Genomic DNA, 24,327 nt, shown 5'->3' with positions numbered 1-24,327 from the left:
AGAAAAAACTTTTTGTTTTCAGGAGGATGTTTTGGCCTGTGATTCACCAGCACTCCCCAACAAGCATACATCATCAATCCAGGCTATTAGGTTTCAATTAAAATGTTATGTATTAAATAATGTGTGAACCATTTTAAAGGGAATCTATAAAGTAGTAATTTAGTAAATTTTTAGAAGAAATTTGTATTATTGTATTTAAAATATGTATTTCTATACATAATCTAAAATTGTGCTCTCATTAAATAATATACCTAACAAAGATTGTACACACTTAAGATCACATGAAAAATTACTTCAAATATTTAAAAAATTTAAGTAAATTAAGCAGCTGTCTAGCATATTCAAATCCACTTTATTTTATTGTAATATCATTAGTAATTTTGATCCCATAAAGTGAAACAGATGACAAAAATAAACTGCTTATCCCAACACATAACATGTGCAAAAGGTTAATTAAATTGCCCCATTATCAATTCAGAAAACAAGTATGCAATATTATTCTCAAAACATTAGATATAGGTCAAAGTACTTTTTCTTTATAGTTCAACTCAACCAGTGTGGTTGCATTAATTACTGTAATGATTTTTAGCTTTATTAGAAACAAACATTTAAAAGATTAATTCATTTTAAAAATCAAATGTTCTTTGACCTCTTAAAGGAGGATGTCATGATTTTGCAAATAATATACAGATATGATTTCACTCAATATGATTGAAGAGCAATCCTTAAATTTGTTGATATGTTCCATGTACCAAAGTCAATACAAAAATTTCAGGCTCAGCACAATCTCTCAGGCAAAAATTAACCCTGGAAAGCATACCACAGCCAGTAAAAATCCTTTGAAGAAAGTAGTCAATGGTCCTGGCTGGTGTGCTCAGTGGTAGAGCATCCGCCGGGTGTGTGGATGTCTTGGGTTTGGTTCCCGGGAGGGCATATGTGAAAAGTGACCATCTGCTCCTCCAACCCTCCCCCTTCTCTCTCTCTCTCTCTCTCTCTCTCTCTCTCTCTCTCTCTCTCTCTCTCTCCCCTTCCTCCTGCATTCATGGCTTGATTGGGTCAAGCGCCTGGCCTCAGTCGCTGAGGATGCCTTGGATGCTAAATATAGCTCAGTTGTGAGCATGGCCCCAGATAGGGTTTGTCGGGTGGATCCCGGTCCGGGCACATGTAGGAGTCTGTCTATCTCCCCTCCTCTCACTTCGGAAAGAAGAAGAAGAAATTAAAAAAAAAAGAAAGCAGTCATGTTGGCTGACTCTAGTCTCTGAAAGATATCAAGAAAATATTAGCAAGAAAAGCCAATCCTGAGTCATAAATTTCAATTCTGCAGTCAGTAGACATCTCACTTTTTACATTATTATATTTTCTTTCTCTTTTAATAGTTTTTCTCTCCTTTTTATTCCTTTATGTATTTCATTTTTATAATTTTAATTAGCTCTATAAATGGAAATTTCTAATAAAATTCTCACCTCTATGTGTAAGATTTGAAATATGCATATTATTTTAATGTGTGGGGGATATTTAAGCTTGAAGACTATTTTCAAATTCTTTATTAAAAGGTTTCTAATCATACTTATATTTATAATTCCAATGTCTGCAATAAAAATGAATACCTAAGAATAGTTTCAATAACTTTCAAATAAGTTAATTAATATCTAAGTCTTGAATGTGCACCAATTTCTGGAATAATTAGCAGTACTAGAGAAAATAATGTATGACCATGTTAATAAAATTGACTTAAGAATATCTTTCAAAAGTTTCATTTTCATATTTTGGAATTATTACTGGGCATTATACAAATGCTCAGTTGAACCTCAAAGTTAAACTATCAAACCTCAAACTTAAACTATTACATAAATGCCTCAGTTAAATCTCAAACTAAAACTTACTACTTTATTTTTTCAAGTATGATGTTGTCATCAGTGTCCTAGTGTTAAATCTCCAGTCAATAAACTTACTGTTGACTATGGTCCTAACTATGACTTTCCCAACTACTTCCTAAATTTGCCTAAAAACTAAAATTGTTCAGTTTACTCCACTGCTGAGAGATGTTGATACATCTTCTGCAACCTGTCCTTGCTTAACTCAGACCACAATTTCTATTTCCATTCACTTCATTTCAATCCACCACCATTTTTCATAACATGTTCTGTAGTCTTCTACTCTTAGACCTTTCTTCAGAGTGTTCCTTGTAGGTGAAACATTCTTTTTTCTATACTTCCATTACTTCTTATTTTATTGAATTTATTGGGGTGACATTGCCTTACAAAAATCATACAAGTTTCAAGTGAACGACTCAACAATACTTCACCTGTACCCTGCTTTGTGGGCCCCAAGCCCCAAGCAAACTCTTTTTGTCACCAACTACCAATTCCCACCCCTTTGCCAAAGTGAAATCATTTTTATGCCTTTATCAGTCTGATTTATTTCACTTAACTTAATAACCTCCAGGTTCATCCATGCTGTAGCCAAAGGTAAGATTTCTTTTTACTTTTAGTGGTGAGTAGTATTTTAGTGTGTAAATGAACCACAGCTTTTTTATCTACTCATCTACTGATGGACACTTGGGCTGTTTCCAGATCCTGACTGTTGTAAATATGGTAATACTACAATGAACATAGGGGTGCTTATATTCTTTCAAATTAGTGTTTTGGATTTTTTGAAGATATTCCCAAAAGTAAGATTATTGAGTCAAAAGGCAGTTCCATTTTTAAATTTTTGAAGAAATGCCATACTGTTTTCCACAGTGACTGCATCAATCTGCATTCCCACCAGCAGTACACAGGGTTCCTTTTTCTTCACATCCTCCCTAGTACTTGTTGTTTATTGATTCACTGAAGATAGTTATTCTGACAGGTGTGAGATGATATCTCATTGTGGTTTTAATTTGCATTTCTCCGATGATTAGTAACGGTGAGCAACTTTTCATTTGTCTATTATATGCCAACTACAATTACATGTCCTCTTTGGAGAAGTGTCTATTTAGGCCCTTCGCCCAATTTTTAATTGGATTGTTTGTCTTTCTGATGTTCGGTTGTATAAGTAATAAGAATTTATATTTTGAAAATTAACCCCTCATCAGCTGTATCATTTGCAAATATTCTCATATTTAATGGATTCCATTTTTATTTTGTTGATGGTTTCTTTTCTGTGCAAAAACTTTTTGATTTGATGTAATTCCATTTATTTATTTTTGTCCTTTGTTTCCCTTGCCCAAGGAGATATATCAGCAAAAATATTTCTATAAGAGATGTCTGAAATTTTACTGCCTATATTTTCTTCCAAGATGTCTATGGTTTCATTACTTACATTTGGATCTTTTATCTACTTTGAGATTGTTCTTGTGGATGGTATAAGTTGGTGCTCAAGTTTCATTTTTTAGGCATGTACCTGTTCAATTTTCCTAACACCATTTTTTGACAAGACTTCCTTTACTCCATTGTATATTGAGGTATGATCCCTCTTTTCACTCTGCTAAGAGTTTTTATTATAAATGGCTGCTGGATTTTATCAAATTCTTTTCCTGCATCTATTGTTCTGATCATGTAATCTTTATCCTTCATTTTGTTTATGTGATTTATCACATTTATTGACTTGCAAATATTGTACCAATATTTCATTTCAGTAATCAATACCACTTGATTATTGGTGTGATCTTTTTTATGTATTTTGCTGAATTTGTTCTGCTGATATTTTGTTGAGGATTTTAGCCTATATGTTCATGAGGATATTGGCCTACAATTTTCTTTCTTTATAGTGTATCTGGTTTTGGAATTAAGATAATACTAGCTTCATAAAAAATAGCTCATAAGTCTTTCCCTTTCTTGAATTTTATGATAAAGTTTAAAAAAGATTCCTATTATTTCTTCCTTAAATGTTTGATAATATTTGCTTGTGAAGCTTTCCCGTCCAGGACTTTTGTTTGCTGGGAGTTTTTTATAACAACTTTGATTTCACTAGTTATAACTGATCTGTTTAGGTTTCTGATTTTTTCTGATTCAGTTTTGGGAGATAGTATATTTCTAGTCATATATCCATTTTTTCAAAGTTGTTAATTTTTTTGGTATATAGTTGATTATAGTATTTTCTTACAACCTTTTTTATTTCTGTGATGTTACTTCTTCCTTTCACTTGTGATTTTATTCTTTTGGGTCTCTCTCTTTAAAAAAAAATTTTTTTTAGGCCCTGGCCGGTTGGCTTAGTGGTAGAGCGTCGGTCTGGCGTGCAGGAGTCCCGGGTTCGATTCCCGGCCAGGGCACACAGGAGAGGTGCCCATCTGCTTCTCCACCCCTTCCCCTCTCCTTCCTCTCTCTCTCTCTCTTCCCCTCCCGCAGCCAAGGCTCCATTGGAGCAAAGATGGCCCAGGCTCTGCCTCAGGTGCTAGAGTGGCTCTGGTCGCAACAGAGCAACGCCCCGGATGGGTAGAGCATCGCCCCCTGGTGGGCATGCCAGGTGGATCCCGGTCGGGTGCATGTGGGAGTCTATCTGACTGCCTCCCCGTTTCTAGCTTCAGAAAAATACAAAATATATATATAAACAAAAAATTTTTTTTTTTGATTTTTGATGAATCTGGTTAAGGTTTGTCAATCTTGTTTATCTTTTCTTTCTTATTATTTATTTATTTTTTTAAGTGAGAGGAGGAGAGATAGAGAGACTTCCTCTTGCAGCCATCTCCATCTTGGAATCCTGCCTACCTCTATACCTTTAATTTACACTCATAAAATTCTTATTATTAAATTAAATAAATTAGTTAACTTCTCCTCCTGACAAAACTGGGGAAAGTGAGCCCAGTCACTACATATATTGTAGGGGTATTTATTTTTTTTAAGTTTTTGTGTGTCATGACATATGATTGATTATTAGACATAACAACTCACTGTAAACAAATAAAAACTAGACAAAATCAGTGTTTGTAGATATAAACATATACAAGAAGATGAAAGAAAATGATCTCTCTTAGAGCTACTGGGAATCAATATTGAGTTATGAGACTGAAGATTTAAAACTATTGGAACAGAGAATTGCAAACAAGAATATGTGGTAAGACCAGTGATAATCATTATCAATGGCTAAGCTAAGGCGCATTGTGATCATCACAAGGGAGCTTTGAAAGAGTGTTCGGACTTAGGTTGATAACAAAAATAAGGACAAATTCACAGTATCTTCTGGCCTGTAGAAAACTGCTCATGGCCCTTGCATACAAATATGAGGCAGAAAGACTACCTTCATCTTGAACAGATTTTATAGTTAAGCTAGGTATGCCCAGCTATATGCTAGAACCCTTGGAAAAATTAGCAACTCAACTGTATTTAAAGAGAGAAAGAAGGAAGAAGAAGAGGCAGAGATAGAGGAGACAGAGACAGAGGAGGAGAAATAGCAAGAGTAGTTATATATACCCCAACAGTAACATTAGGATAGTAAGATTCCTTGTAGTATAAAATAATAACAGAAACAAAATAGACTTAATACCTGAATTGTATAGATTATTTGTCCTCAACAGAACTGGTAGACCATTAAAACTCTGATGAGGGCTACTGAAATACATTCCCCATTTAATAATTAACAAACAACTAATCTAAACTCTGACCAAACGAACAGTTTCTGAGACTAAGCAGACATGTGAGTGTGTTTGTGTGTGTATGAAATTATGTATTAAGTAAACATATATTATGCTTCTTAATGATCACATTCCAAAGATGGACATATTACTTTCACTAATATTGTTCAGTATGGTTACTGTTCTAATTATAGCAATACTAATGATACAATGTATGTGGCACATATTTAAAAATAAAAAGAATCTTATATTAGACAGTGGTCAGTGGACATGATTTTATTCTACCCGCACATTCAGAAGGCTAAATTTCATGTCATTTTCTACTCTCTTAAGTCATTTACTACTTGACTTGCCAGAATGTATATTATTTATCTACTCACAAGTATTCTGCATTACTAAATTTTACAGAAACCTCATCTAATATTCACCTGAATAAATAAAATAAAAAGAAAGGGTACCATGATTATGATTTTGGTAACAAAAACATTTAGGTAGGGCCTGATCAGGTGGTGGCACAGCAGATAGAGCACTGGACTGGGGCTCAGAGAACCGAGGTTCAAAACCCCAATGTTGCTGGCTTTAATGCGAGCTCATCTGGTTTGAGCAAAGCTCACTAGCTTGAGCCCGAGGTCGCTGGTTTGAGCAAGGGGTCACTTGGTCTGCTGTAGCCCCCCAGTCAAGGCACATATGAGAAAGCATATGTACAACTAAAGTTCCGCAAAGAAGAATTAATGTTTCTCATCACTCTCTCTTCCTGTCTGTCTGTCCCTATCTGTGCCTTTCTCTTTCTTTCTCTGTCTCAGAAAAGAAAAAAATAAAGTGAATGTTAATAATTACACAATGTGAGAATGTATTGCTTCCTAGAAAGTTGATATTTTATTCTTAACGTCTAACCTGGACAGCAAGAAATTAGAAATGTAGGGCAGCATTTAGCGATATGTGTTCACTGAAACTCTTAAAAATGGAATTTAAAATATTGAACAATTATCAGAAATATGTTAAGCATATATTGCTTGAAACCAAACTGAGTGCTTGCAATGTGAAATATATTTACAGTCTTAAACTTCTTCAAGTCAAAAGAATAAACAATGGCTTCTTTTTTTTTTTAAGTTTTTTTATATATATATATAAATAAATTTTTATTTTAATGGGGTGACATCAATAAATCAGGGTACATACATTCAAAGAAAACATTTCCAGGTTATCTTGTCATTTAGTTATGTTGCATACCCATCACCCAAAGAGAGATCGTCCTCTGCCACCCTCCATCCAGTTCTCTCTGTACCCCTCCCCCTCCCCTCCCCCTCTCCCTCCTTCCCTCCCCCCACCCCCCATAGCCACCACACTCCTGTTCATGCCTCTCAGTCTCGCTTTTATGTCCCACTAATGTATGGAATCCTGCAGTTCCTGTTTTTTTCTGATTCGCTTATTTCACTCCGCACAATGCTACCAAGACTCCACCATTCCGCTATAAGTGATCCAATGTCACCATTTCTCCTAGCTGAATAATATACCATGGTGTATATGTGCCCCATCTTCTTCATCTAGTCCTCTATTTTTTTTACAGTGATTAAAAGCCTTTAAGCAAACTCTTGGCCAATACAGCAAGAATCCATAAATGAGTAGTGTCCTTAACATGTTCCCCAAGTCCAAGTTGGCCCCCCCCACCATGCCAAATCCCTGAAAAATGCAACCCAACCACAGTTCAGTCTGTTAGGAGCTGTCACAGGGAGCAGGAGTCCAGGAAAGTTCCCCACAGGAAAAGTCCGTATGGCACTGGAATTGTTGTCACCATTCTATACTTTGCAGCTCATGTCCAAGTCCCAATGACCGCTGCTTCTAGCTGGTAATGATTCAGGTAGACTGGAAAAAGCCATTTGCAGCATGCGTGGATATAGAGCTTCTGTTCTCCTCTGCCTGGAGAGTTGAGACCAGCTTGCTTTTCCCTGGAGCTCTGTGACTGTGGCCTGGTAAAGAGAACCTTGGGATACACTAAGCTGGGTGGCAAAGGTAAATTCATAATACAAGTTGGCAAAAGGAGGAAAGAGAGCTCTAAATTAAGAGTAGGTCCCAGCCTGAAATATGAGTGGGGCATTGAGGTAGGAGGAATAAAGGAAACACTATATATTAAGCAAAGCAGCAGAAAATAGGACTATCAACACCCACAACAGAGATCTTTGAGGGAAGAATAAAGAACCTGACTATTCAGGCAAAACATAGTTAAGTGGCCCTTGTGCAAATGAGATCAGTTTACCTGCTTCTTGGAAGAAATACCCTAGGCTCGTCTACAGTGTCGTAGATGGGGTTGACAGCCCTGGGCACCTTCAGCCTTCAATGGCAAACCCCAGCATTCTGGGCAAGGTTAGGTCATAGGTGGCTGGAGCAGGCCTGGAAGAGACTGAACCCTCCCTTAGAGGAGCGAGGGGGAAGCCCGCCTTCCAGTGTTCCTGTTTCCTCACAGCAGAGGTGTGTAAGCCTGGCAGGCTTTAGCTCAATGACCTTCCTTTCCACTATTGAAGCAGGACCCAGATGGCATCCTATGAGACCCCTTTGGGGTGCTGGAGCCTTTAAGGGTGTATCCTAAAAGCTAGTAGTTCCCCCTGATCTCTATTGGGCTTTTTCTGCCTCTAGGTATCTTAAAAGCCATTCTCAGAAGATCTCGCTGAGGGGTTTGAGGATCCCCATCCACCTATATAAATCTTTTCCATATATCTGGAGCTATTTGGAAAAAAGACAGAACAGTGTTATTAGCTAGATCTAATAAAGAAGGTAGATTTGGTGTCTCCTGTTCATCAGCTTTCAAAAGAAATGTAAATTTTTTTTTTTAAGTAAAAAGCATGATATGGTAGACCCGTCGGAGTCATTGGCCTGGTGTGCAGGATTCCTGGGTTCGATTCCCGGCCAGAGCACACAGGAGAAGTGCCCATCTACCTCTCCACCCCTCCCCCTCTCCCCCCTCCCGGTCCCTCTCCTCCCGCCCACAGCCAAGGCTCCACCGGAGCAAATCCACCCTGGGCACTAAGGATGGCCCCATGGCCTCCGCCCTAGTTGCTAGAATGACTCCGGTTGTAACAGAGCAACATCCCAGATTGGCAGAGCATTCCCCCCCGGTAGGCATGCCAGGTGGATCCCAGTCAGGCGCATGCAGGAGTCTGTCTGCTTGCCTCCCCATCCCCATCCTCAGAAATATACAAAAAATAAATAAATAAAAGAAAAAATACAAAAAAAAAAAAAGGGGGGGGGGAGCATTCCCTTGTGCTAAAGCACCAGGAAGCATGGAGTGAGCTTGAGTATGTCCTATGAAACATGGAGCTCTATGTTTACATATAAGTCTTTGAAGAAGGAGGAACTGCTGAAATAGTTTGTCAGCATTTGTCCCTAAGACAGCAGTCTTTATAGTGGGAACACCATACGTAAATATTTGCTGTCTGTCTATAGATTAAGGGGGGAATATGGCCAATGTTGAAAAGCCATGATCTTTGTGCCCCTCCCCTCCCCCAACCCCCTCCCTCTCCTCCCCCCACCCTGTAACCCCAACACTGTTGTTCATGTCTCTGAGTCTCATCTTTATGTCCCACCTATGTGTGGAAACATATAGTTCTTAGTTTTTTCTGATTTACTTCTTTCACTCAGTATAATGTTATCAAGGCCCATCCATGCTGTTGTAAAAGATCCTATGTCATCATTTCTTATGGCTGAGTAGTATTCCATAGTATATATATACCAAAGCTTTTTAATCCACTCATCCTCTGATGGACACTTGGGCTGTTTCCAAATCTTTGCTATTGTGAACAATGCTGCCATAAACATGGGGGTGCATTTCTTCTTTTCAAACAGTGCTATGGTGTTCGCTGGGTCAAAAGGCAGTTCGATTTTTAATTTCTTGAGGTATCTCCATACTGTTTTCCACAGTGGCTGCACCAGTCTGCATTCCCACCAGCAGTGCAGGAGGGTTCCCTTTTCTCCACATCCTCGCCAGCACTTATTCTGTGTTGTTTTATTGATGAGCGCCATTCTGACTGGTGTGAGGTGATATCTCATTGTGGTTTTAATTTGCATTTCTCTAATCATTAATGATGTTGAACATTTTTTCATATGCCTATTGGCCATCTGTGTGTCCTCTTTGGAGAAATGTCTATTCATTTCTTTTGCCCATTTTTTGGATTGGATTGTTTGTCTTCCTGGTATTAAGTTTTACAAGTTCTTTATAAATTTTGGTTATTAACCCCTTATCAGACGCTATGTCAAATATATTCTCCCATTGTGTAGTTTGTCTTTTTATTCTGTTCTTATTGTCTTTAGCTGTGCAGAAACTTTTTAGTTTGATAAAGTCCCCTTTGTTTATCCTGTCTTTTATTTCACTTGCCTGTGGAGACAAATCAGCAAATATATTGCTGCGAGAGATGTCAGAGAGCTTACTGCCTATGTTTTCTTCTAAAATGCTTATGGTTTCATGGCTTACATTCAAGTCTTTTATCCATTTTGAGTTTATTTTTGTGAGTGGTGTAAGTTGGTGGTCTAGTTTCATTTTTTTGCAGGTAGCTGTCCAGTTTTCCCAACACCATTTGTTGAAGAGGCTGCCTTTACTCCATTGTATTGTCTTACCTCCTTTGTCAAATATCAGTTGTGCATAGAGCTGTGGGTTTATTTCTGAGTTCTCTGTTCTGTTCCATTGATCTATGTGCCTGTTCTTATGCCAGTACCATGCTGTTTTGAGTACAATGGCCTTATAATATAACTTGATATCTGGAAGTGTGATACCTCCCGCTTTTTTCTTCCTTTTCAGGATTGCTGAGGCTATTCGTGTTCTTTTTTGGTTCCATATAAATTTTTGGAATATGTGTTCTATGTCTTTGAAGTAAGTCATTGGTATTTTCATTGGTATTGCATTGAATTTATAAATTGCTTTGGGTAATATAGACATTTTAATGATGTTTATTCTTCCTAACCATGAGCACGGTATATGCCTCCACTTATTCGTATCTTCCCTGATTTCTTTTATCAATGTTTTATAATTTTCCGAGTACAAGTCTTTAATCTCCTTGGTTAGATTTATTCCTAGGTACTTTATTTTTTTGGTTGCAATGGTAAAGGGGATTGATTCCCTGATTTCTCTTTCTGACAGTTCATTATTAGTGTATAAAAATACCTCTGATTTCTGAGTATTGATTTTATATCCTGCCACCTTGCCAAATTCTTTTATCAGGTCTAGTAGTTTTTTGACTGAAACTTTAGGGTTTTCTATATACAATATCATGTCATCTGCAAATAATGATAGTTTTACTTCTTCTTTTCCAATTTGGATGCCTTTTATTTCTTTTTCTTGTCTGATTGCTGTGGCGAGGACTTCCAGAACTATGTTGAATAAGAGTGGTGAAAGGGGGCACCCCTGCCTTGTTCCTGATCTTAAGGGGATAGCTTTTAATTTTTGCCCATTGAGTATTATGTTGGCTGTGGGTTTGTCATAGATGGCCTTTATCATGTTGAGGTATGTTCCCTGTATTTCCACTTTGCTGAGAGTTTTGATCATGAATGGGTGCTGGACTTTATCAAATGCTTTTTCTGCATCTATTGAAATTATCATGTGGTTCTTCTCCTTTCTTTTGTTTATGTGATGAATCACATTGATTGATTTGCAAATATTGTACCAGCCTTGCCTCCCAAGAATAAATCCTACTTGATCATGGTGTATGATTTTTTCCATATATTGCTGGATCCGGTTTGCTAATATTTTATTGAGGATTTTTGCATCTAAGTTCATCAGAGATATTGGCCTATAATTTTCTTTTTTTGTGTTGTCTTTGCCTGGTTTTGGAATCAGAATTATGCTCGCCTCATAAAAGGAGTTTGGAAGTCTTCCTTCCTCTTGAATTTTTTGAAATAGCTTGGGAAGGATAGGAGTTAGTTCTTCTTTGAATATTTGGTAGAATTCACTTGTGAAGCCATCAGGCCCAGGACTTTTCTTTTTTGGGAGTTTTTTGATAGCTGTTTCAATCTCATTTGTTGTAATTGGTCTGTTTAGGTTTTCTGATTCTTCCAGATTGATTTTTGGAAGATTATATGATTCAAGGAATTTGTCCATTTCATCTAGGTTGTCTAGTTTTTTGGCGTACAGTTCTTCATAGTATTTTCTTACAATATTTTGTATTTCTGTTGTGTCAGTTGTTATTTCTCCACTCTTGTTTCTAATTTTATTTATTTGAGTCCTCTCTCTTTTTTTCTTGGTGAGTCTTGTTAAAGGTTCATCGATCTTGTTTACCTTTTCAAAGAACTAGCTCCTGGTTTCATTGATCCTCTGTATTGTTTCTTTAGCCTCTATGTCACTTATTTCTCTCTGATCTTTATTATTTCCTTCCTTCTACTAGCTCTGGGCTTTACTTGCTGTTCTTTTTCTAGTTCTTTTAGATGCAGGGTTAAGTTGTTAATTTGAGCTTTTTCTAGCTTCTTGAGGTATGCCTGTAATGCTATAAACTTCCCTCTCAGGACTGCTTTTGCTGTGTCCCATAAATTTTGAGTTGATGTATGCTCATTATCGTTTGTTTCTAGGAATTTTTTAATTTCTTCTTTGATCTCAATGTTAACCCATTCATTGTTTAATAACGTGCTATTTAGTTTCCAAGTGTTTGAATGTTTTTCAATTTTTCTATTGTGGTTGATTTCTAGTTTAATGCCATTGTGATCAGAGAAAGTGTTCGATATGATTTCAATCTTCTTAAATTTGTTGAGCCCGCTTTTGTGCCCTAACATGTGGTCTATTCTAGAGAATGTCCCATGAGCGCTTGAAAAGAATGTATATTCTGCTCTTTTAGGGTGAAAGGTTCTGAAGATATCTATTAAATCGAGTTGATCTAATATGTCCTTTAAGTCTGCTGTTTCCTTGTTAATTTTCTTTCTTGAGGACCTATCTAATGATGTTAATGGGGTATTGAAATCTCCTACTATTATAGTATTGCTGTTGATCTCGCCCTTTAAGTCTATCAAAGTCTGCTTTATATATTTAGGTGCTCCTATATTAGGTGCGTAGATATTTATAATGGTTATATCTTCCTTTTGTATTGCTCCCTTTATCATTATGTAGTGACCTTCTTTATCTCTAACTATGGTCTTTGTTCTAAAGTCCATTTTGTCTGATATAAGCATTGCTACCCTAGCTTTTTTTTCATTTCCATTTGCGTGAAATATTTTTTTCCATCCTTTTATCTTCAGTCTGTGTGCATCTTTTGATTTAAGGTGTGTCTCTTGTAGACAGCATATGTATGGGCCCTGTTTTCTTATCCACGCAACTACCCTATGTCTCTTGATTGGATCATTTAATCCATTAACATTTAAGGTTATTACTGATATGTAATTGTTTATTGCCATTTTTTTTCTTTAAAACTGTTTTTCTCTTTTGCTATATTCTTTTTTTCCTTTGATCTGTTTACAACAGGTCCCTTAGCATTTCTTGCAGCCTTGGTTTGGTTGTAGTGAAATCCTTTAGGTTTTTTTTGTCTGTAAAGCTTTTTATTTCTCCTTCAATTTTAAATGATAGCCTTGCTGGATAAAGTAGTCTTGGTTGTAGGTTCTTGTTCTGCATTACTTTGAATATTTCTTGCCATTCCCTTCTGGCCTCAAGTGTTTCTGTTGAGAAGTCAGAAGTCATCCTTATGGGGGCTCCTTTGTAGGTGATTGTCTTTTTTTCTCTAGCAGCTTTTAATATTTTCTCTTTATCATTTAGCTTTGGTAATTTAATTATGATGTGTCTTGGTGTTGGTTTCTTTGGATTTCTCCTTAATGGAGTTCTCTGTGCTTCCTGAACATGTGAAATATTTTCCTGCCTTAATTGGGGGAAGTTTTCCGCTATAATATGTTTGAACAAAGTCTCTATCCCTTGTTCTTTCTCTTCTTCTTCAGGAACCCCTATGATGCGGATGTTATTTCTCTTCATGTTGTCACAGAGCTCTCTTAGAGTTTCCTCAGACTTTTTGAGTCTCTTTTCTTTTTTCTGCTCTGCTTCCATGCCTTTATTTATTGTGTCCTCTAACTCACTGATTCGATTCTCTGCTTCATCCATCCTGCTTTTAATTCCTTCCATTGTATTCTTTATTTCAGATATTGTATTTGTCATTTCTGTCTGATTCTTTTTTATTATTTCAATGTCCTTTTTTATATTTGTTATCTCTTTATTTAGGTTTTCGTAATGGCCATCTATGGTTGTTCTAATATCTTTGAGCATCCTAACAATCATTATTTTAAACTCTGCATCTGGTAATTTGGTTATATCTGATTCACTTAGGTCCTTTTCTGGGGATTTCTCTTGGTTTATTTGTGTTGTATATCTCTGCCTCCGCATTTTCTCTTCACGAGAGTGGCTGTGATCATGTGTTCGGGTGCACAAGGGTTGGTGGCCTTGGCCTTTGCCCCGCCCCCGTGTGTGATGTTATGCTTGGTCATGAGGGCACTGGCGAGCACCTTTGCTCAGCTGCGGGTCTCCGCCTGTTTCCGAGCTTTCGCCCTGCCTTTGCAGGATGGTCCCACTCAAGGAACAGCTGCTAGCCTTGACTCTACCACCAGGAAAGGCTGCGCGCCCAAGCTCAGCTTCGTAGCGAAACTCCGCCTCTTCTTGGCTTTTGGCTCCACCCCCGCGGGAGGAGCCTGCTACCAAGTCAGACCGCAAGCCTGGGTTGCACAGGCGGGGCAGGGATGTGCTCCTCTGCCCTTGCTCCGGGGCTGGTTTCTACCCTTTCTGGGTTTCCCGCCCTTCTCCTGGAGGCTGGATTACAGGCTGCCGGCAGCTGAGCTTAGCCGCTTTTGCACGCCCCCTTCTCCCTAGCCGGGCAAGATTGAGCTCACACCTGAGCCCACTGGTGGCCAGCCGGCTTCCACCCCTGCCAGCAGAACCACGCTTTTGTCTCCCGCTCTCTGGTGCGCCCTCAGCCGTGTGGGTGGGGGCGTTGCAGCTCGGACCCTAAGACTCACTACCGTAGACCCGAAAGCTCCCTCCTTCTATGTGACTCTGCTCTGAATGCCGCGGGGGAGCTTGTTTGGCTGCTCTCCTGCTTCCCTTTGCTGGTATTGCTGTTTCCGGGGGAAATATTCACTTCAGCTTTGGGGAGTGACTCGTCCCAGGGGTTAGAGTGGCTATCTCCCAAAAATGTTTCTCCCTATGCCTCCTAGATTGCACTCTCTTCCTGTTACTGTGGTTCTCTCCCCTCTCCCTCCATCTCCAGGAGCCCCGGGTGAGTGTTTGTGAGAGAGATGTTCTGCGTGGTCCCTTTAAGAAGGATCCTGGGTCTGAGAAATCAGACTCTCTCACAAACAGTATCCTGACTTGTTTCCAGCTAAATACTGTCCTTATGCTTCTTCTGGGCTCTGGGGCTGCAGGCTGGGGCTTTGTTCCTGGGGCTCAGGGCCCTTTCCCCTCTGCTAAACTCACTTCCCGCCACGCGAGTCTCTCCCTGCTGCCGTTCGCTCCGAGAAGCTGGGCAGCCCTCTCCGCGTTTCCACTTTTCCTACCAGTCTCTGGGTGGCTTCTTCAGCGTTTCTGGGTTGAAGAGTCCTTTTAGTTTAGTCCAAAGTTGGTTTTTCCAGTTGATAGTTTATAAAATTAGTTTGTAATCCACATTGGTTCTGGGAGGTAGATGCTGGTACGTTCGCCTACTCCAGCGCCATCTTGTCTCTCTCAAACAATGGCTTCTTATAAGGCAAATATCTTGTCATTATTATGGCTAGCTTACCCTAAATTCATGTCAAAGAATAAAAATTAATCCCTGACCATGTTCTTAATTTTGTTATCACTTATCTATCTCACATATATTATTATTATTTGTGCTTTAGCTTTTGGTAGCATTATGAACATGATCTAATGTATTTAATTTTCTAATTTGAAAATTTTTTAAATTTGCTGGCTTCCTGCTGAGAACAACTGGTGTTGTTAAAATATCATTGTAGCACACTTTTTCATGTATTTTATAAAAAGTTACAGGGTCCATATAAATGTGAACTAAATCATTAAAAAATATTTCAGTGTTACCATATCTAATTATAAAAACTGATGATGATAAGCTTTTTTCATATGTGTCTCAATCCCTTTCTCAAGGACACATGTTTCCGTGCAGCAATCTGAAACAGATTTTATTGTCCATATGGATAATCTAAGTCTTCAATAGATATTGAGTTTCTTACTCCACCAGGATTCCTACTAAGCAGCGTAATTTTATCTTCTTTTTGAGAATAACAATGACATATTGACCAGCATCCCTACCCAACCCCCAAATAAGATGATTAATTCTCAAGGTAACATGTTCTGAATATTTTGAAAGCACTAGTTAACCCCACCTTCAGCCCCTCATTGAGACTTGCACTGTTATTTTCATCAAGCAATCTTAGTAGTTGCAACAACCCAGCAACTATTTGAAACTCTTGATGATGGCAGTGGTCCCTAAATTAGTTTGTATTTGTTGCTTACACCAGGTTTGGCTCTTCATGGAAGGCATTTCTATTTAGGGAAGCAATGACTTTTAGGGGTGAACACATAACTTTTATTATCTCTTCCTACAAAATCCCTAGATTATTAGACTTAAGAATTGGAAAGCAACTTTGTCAGCAATTTGCTATAAAGAAAGCACTTGGCCCTGGCTGGTTGGCTCTGTGATTGAGTGTCGGCCAAACATGTGATGTCCTGGGTTCAATTCCTGGTCAGGACACACAGGAGAAGCGATCATCTGTTTTTCCACACCTCCCTGTCTCTCTTCCCCTCCACACCTCTCTCTTCCCCAACCACAGCAGTGGCTTGATTGGTTCCAGCCACTGGAACCAATATATATATATATATAAAACCATAGTAAATATCTCAAAGGAAATTTTAAGAGAAGTGTTTGGCCACACATTTTCAATGGTTATATTCTCAGACTACTTAATCTGTAGCACTGAGTCCTTAGCTAGCCCCTAAATTGTAGGCTTATACATCCTTGAGGACTTCTCTGCAACTGAATCTCAGCTTTTGTATTATAATGACTGTTTTCTTTTTTTTATATATAATAATTTTATTTTTTTAATGGGGTGACATCAATAAATCAGGATACATATATTCAAAGATAACAAGTCCAGGTTATCTTGTCATTCAATTATGTTGCATACCCATCACCCAAAGTCAGATTGTCCTCTGTCACCTTCTATCTAGTTTTCTTTGTGCCCCTCCCCTCCCCCTTTCCCTCTCCCATTCCCCCCTCCCCCCCCATAACCACCACATTCTTATCAATGTCTTAGTTTCACTTTTATGTCCCACCTAGGTATGGAATAATTTCTTTTTTTTTTTTAATTCAGTGAGAGGAGGGGAGGCAGAGACAGACTCCCACATGCACCTGGACTGGGATCTACCGAGCAAGCCCACTAGGGGGTGATGCTCTGCCCATTTGGGGCCATTGTTCCATTGCTCCAACTGAGCTTTTCTTAGGTACTGGAGTGGAGGCCATCAATCCATCCTCAGCACCCAGGGCCAACTCTTTCCAATAGAGCCATGGCTTCAGGAGAGGTAGAGAGAGAGAGAGAGAGAAGTGTGAGGGTGAGGGATGGAGAAGCAGATGGGCACTTCTCCTGTGTCTGCTGATTGGGAATTGAACCTGGGACATCCACATGCCAGGCCGATGCTCTTCCACTGAGCTATCCAGCCAAGGCCATAAGGACTGTTTCTTAAACTGTTTTTTGGACTTAAAAATCTAAAAAATTTTGTAAGTTAACAATTGATATAAAACCATCCTAAAATACTTATCATATATAATAAAAAATGTGTATTTTATTATTTTCATGTATCAATTGTTTTGGGAAAAGGCATGAAATATTTGAGTATTGTTCATTTTTTAGCAGGCATAATTTGGAACGACATGGATTAAAGGTTACAAAATTATTCATTTGTGTCTCTTCATTTCTTTAGAACAGGCTATTTTTAGTTAATTATTTTTTCACAATTCACTCAGTCATGTGCACCTGCTGACTGTTGCCTCATTTGTTTCAGTGATTGTTTGTACTTGAATGGCCTGTATTGCCATCCGAAGCTTAGGTTCTGTCATTATATTAATTGTGATTTCTATTTCAGGTATATTTATTCTAATCTTACTGTGTCTGCCTTTCTTTGAAACATTAACATATTTTTTGCTGGTTCATGTGGGTTTTCCTGGTCATGATTATTTTGGAATCAAATAGAGCACAAAGATCCTCTAGAGGTGCATAGTTGCTTACGATCTAAAATGTACAAGAACTTTTAAAAGCATATTAACTAACAAGTTTAATATTGTGCTTAAATTGAAATGATTCTTATCACTCTTGGTAACTAGTGATGGCAAAATTTTACCAAATTTGGAGGTGTATCAAATTATTTAAAGAACAATGAAAAATTAAAGAAGCAATGCTAGGTTGAATGGAAAACTAGATTTCACAGTTTAAAACAGTGCCTTTTAAGAAGACACTGTTCTTTTGGACAAAATATGTCAACAATCTAAATATTTTTGATAACATTCTATTGGTTTTGATTACTGTAATTGTATTTAAAATTTATTGGTAGTTGGTCTGCACATTTAAAATATTTTGTTGGATACTAAGCTGCATACAATGTAAGTGAAACAAATATATGTGGGAAAATATTAGAGGCTGAACTAAAGAATCAGGTTGGGAGAAGAAGTATTTTCTTTACCAACATGAAATGTGGATAGCTAGCATTGAAAGATTAAGGGAACTGAGGGCAAAAACAGTTGTGTATCTTAAATCAATGGCTACTCCTCAAGGAATGAAACAAAACATTTCCTCAAAAGCTAAAAGTTTGGTTTATAACATTTTTGTTACTTTATTTACTTCCAAATTGGAAATTGGAAGCAAATAAAAAAAAGGACTGGATGCCATCATGCAAGAAACTGCAAGTTCTGAGTCAAAAATAAACTTATATAAAAATATTAAGTATTAAATATACAATATGCATAGTTATACACATTGTGGATGCTGTCAACAATGGTCATGCTGTCTATGACATGGTTGTGTGAAAAAACTTACATACCTTGTCTCATATGAGCACAGCAAACCCTATCACGATATATGATTTTGTGAGTCCTTGTTGACCATCTGCCGCTGACCCAGGTTAATTGGTCATCCTTTTTGTTATTGTCTAGTAAGGCTCAGATCTATACTACAGCTTTGTTCACAAAATAATTACAATAACAAGCTTACATGATCCTTTATTTTTAAAAGCCAGTGAAGGCTGTGATTTTCTATTCTTTTTCAGACCTTTAAAACTTACTTAATGCAATGCTTATGAAATTAATAAAAATTAGTAGATAAACACAGAAATTAAATCTGTCTACCCAGAAAATATTCATCTTCTCTTTCTGGACTATACTGAACATGATGTCTCTGTCAATACATTTATTCTCTTTCTGTGGGTATAGTGATAATATAAAAAAGAACAAGTTACATAAATAGACTGATATCTACTCAGGTTCAAACTGTACTTCTCTTCCTTAATTTGCTTTGTGACTACCCTGCTGAGAACAAACTAATGATTACTTGAGCCTTAGTGGGTTTTGGAGAAATGAAGTGGTGGTTTTTTCAGGAAATATCCAACATTTTATTGGTCATTCATAAAGTAAGCCAGTGTCAGAACTAACATCCAGATACATGTCCAAATTAAATGATATTGCACATTTCTAGACATTGGTACTGACGTAGCAATGGTCCATAACTGAGGTAGATGTAGAAATTTAGGTCATTGTATTTTGGAATCTTTACAAAACCTGATTCATCTGAAGTTAGACATATTTCATTTCCAAGCTGCTGTAAACAAAATGTGTGTCACTCTCATTGAACAATCTGATATATTTTGCCCTTGGAAAAGCCATATCTGTTTCATAACCTTTAGCACAGTACAAAACTTTACCTCAGTCATTCTAAATTATTCAACATCTTATAAGTTACAATTCAAAAGTGCTGGTGAGAAATTTTCCACTGTGTCTGTTCAAGGAGGTTAGCAAATCCTTTCCACAAAAACAACCATATAGTTAGGCAAAATTTATAAGAATAACCATTTCAGCATTCTGGGTATCAACCAAAGTCTTATACATAATATGAGAAACACATTCTTTTTTTTCTTTTTTTTAGTGAGAGAGAGAGAAGGAGAGAGACAAGGACAGACAAGTACAATTAAACAGGAAGGGAGAGAGATGAGAAGCATCAATTCTTCATTGCAGCACTTTAGTTGTACATGGACTTCTTTCTCATATGTGCCTTGACTGGGGTGGGGGGCTCCAGCTTATTCAGTGACATTGGGCTAAACTAGCAACCTTGGGCTTCAAGGCAGTGACCTTTGGGCTCAAGTCAGAGACCATGAGGTCATGCCTATGATCCCATGTGCAAGCTGGCAACCCTACGCTCAAACCTGATGAGCCCGCACTTAAGCTGGCAACCTTGAGATTTCCAACCTGAGTCCTCAGCATCTCAGGCTGATGCTCTATCCACTGTGCCACCACATGGACAGACAAAAGACACTTAATTTTTGAAAACTGCTGAATGTCAGATAGGAAAAGTGGTAGTCTGTGACATTCTTGGTGGGACTATTCTCCATTCTCTTCTACTCCCAGTCTTCCAGGATGGAGCAGGCAAGTAAAGACAGGCAAACTTCACTGATACCATCACACAGTCCGGATCAGGAAATGATACCAACACCAAATGGTATTATTGTGGGAAGTATCAATTTTGAAGGCAAATGATCAGGGAACATAAATGACTAATAGCCAGAGGATGCTATCTTAGTTGGAGTAACATATTTTTGGCTAAGTTTGGGTGTATGCACAGTGAAGATAACTTAAGATGCATATTTTTATCCCTAGAGGAAATACCAAAAAGTAGTTAAAACATACTGTAAAAAATATGAACTCAGAAATTTAAAAGGTAAACTACAATAATTATGTCATATAAATAAAGGAAAATAAACAAAAAAGAGATAAAATAGAAAACAAAGAGCAAAATGGTGAATGCAAATCTAACCATATTAATACCAATCCTATATGTAAAATATCTAAACAACCCATCAAAAGGCAGAGATTATCAGAGTGGATTTAAAAGTAAGATGAACTACATACTGTCTATAAAAGACATCTACTAGATTGAAAGAGGAAATCTTTTGACAGCAAATAGACTTGCAGCTTAAATATGCACATTATAAATAGAAAGGCATTTATTTTGAATAATGGTTTCTAAGCAAAGGTGACCAGATGTTTTACTTTGGCTGATAAATTTGTTTATTTTAATACTCTTGTAATTTGATTGTTGTAAATGTTTGTTCACCCTTATTTTTTATTAACTTGCTAAGTGCTATGTACATAAAAATATACATTGAAATAAAATATTATTATTTTATTGTTGCTGTAAAAATGTAGAACAGATATATCAAACAAAGGGTACATAGGGGTTTTGTTCTTATCAGTCAAAATAGACATAATATATATGCATAATCTAGATACAATACATAAAACATGATACGTAAAGAAAAAAATGGTATTTCTTAATGATTAAATGATCAGTTCATTAGAAAAATATAATAATCATAAAAGTATACACATCCAACAGAGTCCCAAACTACATAAAATAGAAATTGGCCTGACCAGGTGGTGGCGCAGTGGATGGAGCATCAGACTGGAATGCAGAGGACGTAGGTTCAAGACCCCAAGGTCACCAGCTTGAGCAGGGGCTCATCTAGTTTGAGCAAAGCTCACCAACTTGGACCCAAGGTCGCTGGCTCAAGCAGGGGGTTACTCAGTCTGCTGTAGCCCCACGCTCAAGGCACATATGAGAAAGCAATCAATGAACAACTAAGATGTCACAACAAAAAACAAATGATTGATGCTTTTCATCTCTCTCTGTTCCTATCTGTCTGTCCCTGTCTATCCCTGTCTCTGACTCTCTCCCTGTCTCTATAAAAAACAAAAACAAACAAACAAAAAACCAAAAAAAATACAAAAAAATAAAAGTGTTGAATTGAAAGGAGAAACAGTTCAACAGTAATAGTTGATTTCAATTCTCTATTCTCAATAATTGACAAAATAACTAGAAATACAATCAGCAAAAAAATGAGAATCATGTTACCAAAAACTTGACCTAACTGGCATGTATAAAATACACCACCGGAAGGCAGGTAGGTGCAAAGGTGGTCACCAAGAGGAATGGTATAGAGGCTTGGCATTCCAGGGAAAAGTCTCAAAAGGAACAAAAACATGCAGGCCACCAGCTAAGCAGCTCGACAAGGCTAGGAGGCGGAGGAAGAAGACCAAGGCCATATCGGAGTCTCAATGTCCAAGGGCAAGTGGAAAAATAAGGAACAGATTGTTATCTTTGCTTCCAGAGGAATAAATTTCAGAGCAAGATATTTGATGCAAGACAAGAAAGTTGATGCCTCATTCTAACACAGAAACTAAATGAATCATAAAGATGTTACTTGTGATTAATGATATTTGATCAATGAAAATCTGCAGTAAATAAATGTATCTAATTCAAAGCTAAGAAGAAGTAAGATCTCTATATGTGGCTTTCAAATTCAACCCATGGGCCTGTGCTGTGGTGGTGCAGTGGATAAAGCATTGACCTGGAATGCTGAGGTCGCTGGTTTGAAACTCTGGACTTGTCTGGTCAAGGCACATATGGGAGTTGATGCTTCCTGCTCCTCCTCCATTCTCTTTCTCTCTCTCTTCTCCCTAAAAATGAATAAATATAATCTTAAAAAAAAACCAAAAGAACAAATTCACCTCATAAACCACCTACATAAAATTCTTAGTTCAAAATGTTCATAGCCTAGCTGAACGAAAGATGACTGGAAACAGTTTGAAAGGTTCTCAGCCCATTTTATCGTTTGACTCTGCTTTTGATGAATTACCACATTGTGCTTTGTTAAAATAACTTTTAATTCAGATCTTTAATGCACCATGGTAACCTCCCAAAAATCAACCATGTGTGGACTACGTGTTTACTTTCACTGTTCTGGATACTTTCAGATCTTAAAAGATGCTGCTGTTTTAGAAATAGAACCTTGTTTTGTCTCAAATTTCATAAAGATTTTCCAGGGAAGTTAATCCTGCCTTAGTTTGATAGTTTCTCAGGAGATTAGAGCATCCACCCAAAGCGCAGAGGTTGTTGGTTAGATCCTGGGTCAGGGCACATACATGAACAGCTCTGTGTTCCTCTCTCTCTCTCTCTCTCTCTCTCTCTTTCTCTGCATCTATCTATCTATCATCTATCTATAATCTATCTATCTTATATGTCTCTTCTACTCCCCTGAAAGCAATAAACAAAAATTTAAAAATGAAATAAATAAAATCCTCACTACCAGTGACCAAACATACATTGTCATGTCATAAGATCAATCACAGCTACAAAATACAAAGGGAGACAACAAATTAAAGAGGTGCAGAAACTGAGACAGAACCAGAGTATTCTTTCATGTGATCCCACTACTGATATTTCCGTTACACCAGCTGAGGGAATACCAATAGAAATACCACGGGTAAAATCAGAACCAAAGTCATTTTGTAAGCAGGGAAGAAAAGTATTTGCAAGTGGTGAAGAATAATTATACAGAAAGTGACCAATGGGAATGCAAAATAAATCAAGGGACAATTAATTTTTATATTTATTTTGCTATTTTATATTTATTTTCTATTTAATGTGTAAGTACTTTTATTATCCAGGGCTACCTTAAATCTAACTAGTGTGGCATTTAAAAGAAAGTAAAAATTCATACCACTAATTTCATTGGTATCTGTTTTTTTAAATAAATATCCAAACTCAAATAAATAAATAAATACATAAATAAAATAAAATACAGCATACAACCACCGTAGAATATATATTCTTTCAAGCAATCATGGAATAGTCTCCAGAATAAATCACATGCTAGAATATAAAAGTATCAATATACAAGTTCAAGTTGGGCTTGCCTAGTCAAGGCACATACAGGAAGCAAATACTACAAGTTGATGTTTCCCACTTTTTCCCTCTCTTTCTCTTTCCTCTCTCTCAAAGAAATAAATTAATGAGATTTCCTTACTATATAGTAATTAAAATGGGAATATTGTGATAACTGAAGAAAATAAATAACTTTGATGAAATAGTAAAATTCCCTAAAAAAAACAAATGTCCAAGACCAATTCAAGAATAGGAAACATCAATAGACTATAACACATTTAGAAATAAAATTATTTTCCTTGGCTGTTTGGTTCAGAGGTAGAGCATCAGCCTGGTGTATGAATATCTTGGGGTTCAATTTCCATTCAGGGCACACAGGAGAAGCGACCATCTGCTTCTCTACACCTTCCTCCCCTCTTCTCCCCCTCTCTCCCTCTCTCTCTTCACCTCTCACAGTCATGGCTCAATTGATTGGAGCAAGTTGACCCTAGTAGCTGAAGGTGGCTCCTGGAGCCTCCAAATAGCTCAGTTGCCAACCAACAGCCCTAGATGGGAAGAGCATCTCTAGTAGGAAGCTTGCTTGGTGGATCTCGGTCAGAGTGCATGTGGGAGTCTGTCTCTCTGTCTCCTCTCTTCTTATTTAAAAAATAAATAAATAAAATTATTTTTAAAAAATATTCCCCTATATAAAAGCACTGATGGCTTAATTGGTAAATTTTATCAAGTATATCAAATGTTTGAAGTAGAAAGAACATCAAATCATTAAAGCACTTTAAAAAAATTGAAACTTTTCCAATTAATTCATTCTGAAGTCAGTATTTATTATTCTAATATCATAACCAGAAAATATATTGCAAGAA

The 24,327-nt window shown here is 37.3% G+C and overlaps 1 pseudogene; it reads left to right on the top strand.

Annotated features, from left to right (window-relative positions):
* Window positions 1-21,676: 21,676 nt before the first annotated feature.
* Window positions 21,677-23,167, top strand: LOC136322596 (ribosome biogenesis protein BRX1 homolog pseudogene; annotated as a pseudogene).
* Window positions 23,168-24,327: the final 1,160 nt, after the last annotated feature.

This window comes from Saccopteryx bilineata, chromosome 2 (genome assembly GCF_036850765.1).
Source record: "Saccopteryx bilineata isolate mSacBil1 chromosome 2, mSacBil1_pri_phased_curated, whole genome shotgun sequence".
NCBI lineage: Eukaryota > Metazoa > Chordata > Mammalia > Chiroptera > Emballonuridae > Saccopteryx > Saccopteryx bilineata.
The sequence above is the reverse complement of the archived record's forward strand: the minus strand, read 5'-3'. Positions and strand labels throughout refer to the sequence as shown.